Consider the following 6285-nt stretch of genomic DNA (forward strand, 5'->3'; position numbering starts at 1 on the left):
GGTTTTTCTGGGAAGATGGTACTTACACATTGGTTTCTTTCTACATATTTATGTTTAATCGCTCAAGAATGAAACTCATTATTTAGTTTTCTATATATTGAGGAAATATATGTGTTCAGCAAATAAAAAAAATATTTTGGGAGTGAGTGTGATCGGCTAAAAATGAGCCATGTGTCGCGTGATGTGTGCCGCTTCTGGAGTCGAGAAACTTTCCGCACGAAGATGGCAGGAGTTCGAGTTTGGAGTGCGCGACATACGGGGAGAGGAACGTGTTTTCCGGGGAGAATAAGGGAGCAATTGGGAAAATGAAGCGCCCCGCCAGACAGACGTCCTTTGTGAACGAGAAGAAAGACGTCACTTGATCCAATCACTTGGTGATAAAACTCGTGAATCCCCCAACTTGGGCTGATCGTATTTATCGACAGATTTCATGTGCTGAATGCAATGCTCACCATAAATTTCTTCAATAGACTTGGTCATCGTTGGTTCAGCAACTGCAGGTTCAGCAGTCACTGGTTCAGCAACTACAGGTTCAGCAACTGCTGGCTGATACTTTGCGTGGTGTCGGCACCAATCGCCTTTTGAGCCGCACTGTTGGCTCGCCTTCGGGTGGTTTTCTGAGAAGATGTACTTACACATTGTTCTTTCTACATATTTATGTTTTATCGCTCAAGATGAACTCATTATTTAGTTTCTATATATTGAAGAATATATTTGTCAGAAATACAAAAAATATTTTGGAGTGATGTGATCGGCTAAAAATGAGCCATGTGTCGCGTGAATGTGTGCCGCTTCTGAGTCGAGAACTTTCCGCACGAAGATGGCAGAGGTCGAGTTGGAGTGCGCGGTATACGGCGAAGGGACTGTGTTTCCCGTGAAGATAGCGAGCAATGCGAAAGTGAGCGCGCTGCAGAAGGCCGTTGTGAGCGAGAAGAAAGACGTCACTTGATCCAATCACTTGATGATAAAACTCGTGAATCCCCCAACTTGGGCTGATCGTATTTATCGACAGATTTCATGTGCTGAATGCAATGCTCACCATAAATTTCTTCAATAGACTTGGTCATCGTTGGTTCAGCAACTGCAGGTTCAGCAATCACTGGTTCAGCAACTACAGGTTCAGCAACTGCTGGCTGATACTTTGCGTGGTGTCGGCACCAATCGCCTTTTGAGCCGCACTGTTGGCTCGCCTCTGGGTGGTTTTCTGGGAAGATGTACTTACACATTGTTCTTTCTACATATTTATGTTTTATCGCTCAAGATGAACTCATTATTTAGTTTCTATATATTGAGGAATATATTTGTCAGAAATAAAAAAAATATTTTGGAGTGATGTGATCGGCTAAAAATGAGCCATGTGTCGCGTGAATGTGTGCCGCTTCTGAGTCGAGAACTTTCCGCACGAAGATGGCAGAGGTCGAGTTGGAGTGCGCGGCATACGGCGAAGGGACTGTGTTTCCCGTGAAGATAGCGAGCAATGCGAAAGTGAGCGCGCTGCAGAAGGCCATTGTGAACGAGAAGAAAGACGTCACTTGATCCAATCACTTGGTGATAAAACTCGTGAATCCCCCAACTTGGGCTGATCGTATTTATCGACAGATTTCATGTGCTGAATGCAATGCTCACCATAAATTTCTTCAATAGACTTGGTCATCGTTGGTTCAGCAACTGCAGGTTCAGCAGTCACTGGTTCAGCAACTACAGGTTCAGCAACTGCTGGCTGATACTTTGCGTGGTGTCGGCACCAATCGCCTTTTGAGCCGCACTGTTGGCTCGCCTTTGGGTGGTTTTCTGGGAAGATGTACTTACACATTGTTCTTTCTACATATTTATGTTTTATCGCTCAAGATGAACTCATTATTTAGTTTCTATATATTGAGGAATATATTTGTCAGAAATACAAAAAATATTTTGGAGTGATGTGATCGGCTAAAAATGAGCCATGTGTCGCGTGAATGTGTGCCGCTTCTGAGTCGAGAACTTTCCGCACGAAGATGGCAGAGGTCGAGTTGGAGTGCGCGGTATACGGCGAAGGGACTGTGTTTCCCGTGAAGATAGCGAGCAATGCGAAAGTGAGCGCGCTGCAGAAGGCCGTTGTGAGCGAGAAGAAAGACGTCACTTGATCCAATCACTTGATGATAAAACTCGTGAATCCCCCAACTTGGGCTGATCGTATTTATCGACAGATTTCATGTGCTGAATGCAATGCTCACCATAAATTTCTTCAATAGACTTGGTCATCGTTGGTTCAGCAACTGCAGGTTCAGCAGTCACTGGTTCAGCAACTACAGGTTCAGCAACTGCTGGCTGATACTTTGCGTGGTGTCGGCACCAATCGCCTTTTGAGCCGCACTGTTGGCTCGCCTTTGGGTGGTTTTCTGGGAAGATGTACTTACACATTGTTCTTTCTACATATTTATGTTTTATCGCTCAAGATGAACTCATTATTTAGTTTCTATATATTGAGGAATATATTTGTCAGAAATAAAAAAAATATTTTGGAGTGATGTGATCGGCTAAAAATGAGCCATGTGTCGCGTGAATGTGTGCCGCTTCTGAGTCGAGAACTTTCCGCACGAAGATGGCAGAGGTCGAGTTGGAGTGCGCGGTATACGGCGAAGGGACTGTGTTTCCCGTGAAGATAGCGAGCAATGCGAAAGTGAGCGCGCTGCAGAAGGCCGTTGTGAGCGAGAAGAAAGACGTCACTTGATCCAATCACTTGATGATAAAACTCGTGAATCCCCCAACTTGGGCTGATCGTATTTATCGACAGATTTCATGTGCTGAATGCAATGCTCACCATAAATTTCTTCAATAGACTTGGTCATCGTTGGTTCAGCAACTGCAGGTTCAGCAATCACTGGTTCAGCAACTACAGGTTCAGCAACTGCTGGCTGATACTTTGCGTGGTGTCGGCACCAATCGCCTTTTGAGCCGCACTGTTGGCTCGCCTCTGGGTGGTTTTCTGGGAAGATGTACTTACACATTGTTCTTTCTACATATTTATGTTTTATCGCTCAAGATGAACTCATTATTTAGTTTCTATATATTGAGGAATATATTTGTCAGAAATACAAAAAATATTTTGGAGTGATGTGATCGGCTAAAAATGAGCCATGTGTCGCGTGAATGTGTGTCGCTTCTGAGTCGAGAACTTTCCGCACGAAGATGGCAGAGGTCGAGTTGGAGTGCGCGGTATACGGCGAAGGGACTGTGTTTCCCGTGAAGATAGCGAGCAATGCGAAAGTGAGCGCGCTGCAGAAGGCCATTGTGAACGAGAAGAAAGACGTCAATGATCGCTTCAAAGTTGATCCAGCCAGGTTGACGCTCTACTTGGCGCGGAAGAAGGGGGAAGCCACGTGGATGAACCACGACCACACGGTGAAAGGCTTCTTGCGAGGTGGCATCAGCACTGGTTATAACAAGATGCGTCCGTCGTGGAAGCTCAACAAAACGGAGTTGTTTGGGCCGAGTTTCACGCCGGGAGATGAAGAGGTTGCTGGTGGAACTGCCACAATTGTCGGAAGCTGAGCTGCCTCGAGATCGTCAACTTGCTGTGGGCGACGTTCATATCCCGATCACGCAAAGTATGTCGTTGAATCCGCCAGCACTGGTCGCATTTAGGAAAGCATTTCTGAACGACAGTACCGACGTGAAAGCTGACGCATTGGTCGAGTTACCCCGAGACACGTATCTTCTTGGTGATTTCGACACTCGGCTCTCGTATCTACATTCGTCATTGCTACCCTACGCTATGGGAGCTTTGTCACGAGAGGTCCATGATGAAAAGAAGAACACACCGCATCTCGTGATCCTCGGCAACCCGGGAATCGGCAAGACGTTTTTCGGCTTTGTGATCGTGCTTCATCTTGTCCATACTGATGCAACGGTGGTATATGAGAGTGGAGGCCTCAAGAAGCGCTTTTTATTTGCTCACAACGTGGTGGCTCAAGGATCTCAGGAAGATTTTGTGCACATTCTCGACCAGCCGACTACATACTACATCGTGGATGCCGTCAAGCCTGCGTATTACCCAGCGAAGACGATTCTTTTGACGTCGCCGCGCCGCTCCATCTGGTACGAGTTCAACAAGACCAATTGCCAGTCCTGCTACATGCCAGTGTGGTCTTTGAAGGAGATTCTACAATGTCGTAAGCTGATGTACTCGGATACACCTATGGACGTCGTGCAGAAGTGCTTTCGTCGATGGGGTGGTATTGCTCGCTATGTCTTGCGATTTTCACAAGTTCGTAACCAGCAGTTGTTGCTTGAAAAAGCAATGGACATTGTTGATCTCGACTGGTTGGTGAAAGCCTGTGGTCAACTTGATGCGAACGACGCTCAAGTGTCGCATCGATTGCTGCACTATCGCGTCAGCAAAGCTTTTGACAGCGAGTACTTCGTTTTTGCATCGCAATATGTTCAGCAAGCGGTGTACAATCGGCTGTACAAGAGGGATAAGCGGAAGCTGCTAGAGTTCATTGCTGCCTCGGATGGAGTTGGTGCTCTTGCTGTGCTTCGTGGCCACTTGTTCGAAGGGCATGTGCATTCGGTACTGCCGCGAGGTGGAACGTTTCAAGTTCGACGTTTGGTCGAAAACAACGAGGCGTACGATGATGATGATGATGACCCTATGGGAGATGAATGGGACGGCGATGACGAGGATGGTGATGATGGCATGAATGCAGATGATGCCGTTGCGATGGACGAATCCAATGCTGTGGCGTTGGTCGACGGTGGCGCCGCACCTGTTATTTCTTTTGAGAGATTCGAGAAAGTTGTCGTTTTCAATGATGACAGTGAAATTGAAGCTGCTACTAACACGAGTTACCTACAGCCAGCGGCGAAGAATTACCAGTCGGTCGATGCGATCATCAAGCCGGATATTTTGTTGCAGGTGACAGGTGCACACAAACACCCCTGCAAGCAAAAAGGTCTCCACGATGTGTTGAAGCTTCTGGGAAATCCTGCAGCACCGCGGCTGTTCTTCGTGCTTCCGCCTGACAGATTCACCGATTTCAAATATCAAAAGTATCTGGACTCAAAACGCAAGAGGATGATGGCGCCAAGCTATGAGAACGTGTGCAAGATACAGCAGTTTGCGATGGAAGTCAAACTTGAATCGGAGTAGGTGTGCAGTTTCAAAACCGCGTTCCGAACCGGTTCCAAAATGATGCCGTACTTCTTTGGTCCAGAAAAGAATTAACAACGAGGTTTTTCTTTAAAAAGCCTCGCATGTTTGATTGGTCAATGTCCACTCTGAGATGGGTTCGATTGGTTAAAATGAGCTCATATGAGGATTTGTATGCACGCGGGTTGAGAGTAATTGACACAAAAATGGATTGAATTGCTTTTAGTGATATACCACTAGATTAAGCTTTATTTGCATTTTTTCTAGTATATTTTAAAGTTTAATTCTGAGGTGTGTTGAGTTGTTTTCCTTTTGGATTATTTTTGACGTCAAAGCAATAAAAACTCTACCCTCCATAAAGTGATAGTTCAAATGGTCAAATATTGGCAAAATGGGCGGGAAATTTGATCATTAAAAAATCGTGCTGATGCTACGTAAGTGGGTAGAGCTTTCAAACTAACTCAAACACGCTTCCGTTGGAGCTGTACGACCAAAGTTATCGCCGATTTAAAGAACGGTTAATTCTTTTTCGGACCAGACAAGTACTTGCTAGAGCTGCTGTGGTGCTTCAATTATATAGTGAATTGCAGTTATATGTGTTAATTGTGGGAACCCTGGTTCCAAAATTTTCGGAACCATATTTTAATAAGTAGAAGGGCTGTGGTTACATTGACATTTTCCGTTGGTGCTCGGGCTCCGAGTTCTTATACTTTTATATATAAACATATAAAATTTATAGAGAGAGGGGGTAAGGGGTAGTATAGAAAGAACATATAGAGAGACAGTCCTGCGTTTTTTTTGTGGAACTTGGGAACTCGGTCGGTGTATGAAATCTACCATGATCATAATAGTTAATGTTACGTCGGTTCGGTGACATGGAACCGGTTCAGGTCATGTTTAGGAACTTTACGCACTTCTCAATATTAATAGCTACAATCACTCTGGTAATCCCTCGTTTAAAGTGCCGATCGGGGACAATGTACGAGAATTCACATTAGAATTGCGCGAACTCGCGCGTTCTTTCTCCGGGCGTACGCTAGTGGACGGACTGCATTGATTATGTTACATCGTCCGCTCAACCTGTCCATAAAATGGCATCTAGAGTACCCCTAGCCGCCCTTAGATACAGCGATGATGTACCATGTAGTACAGTA

General features: G+C 45.5%; 1 pseudogene; it reads left to right on the forward strand.

The window, feature by feature from the left end:
• Positions 1-3168: 3168 nt before the first annotated feature.
• PITG_13699 lies at positions 3169-5251 on the forward strand (annotated as a pseudogene; the record flags this gene model as incomplete).
• Between the last annotated feature and the right edge of the window lie 1034 nt (positions 5252-6285).

This window comes from Phytophthora infestans, genomic scaffold (assembly GCF_000142945.1).
Source record: "Phytophthora infestans T30-4 supercont1.30 genomic scaffold, whole genome shotgun sequence".
In the NCBI taxonomy this organism is placed as follows: domain Eukaryota; phylum Oomycota; class Peronosporomycetes; order Peronosporales; family Peronosporaceae; genus Phytophthora; species Phytophthora infestans.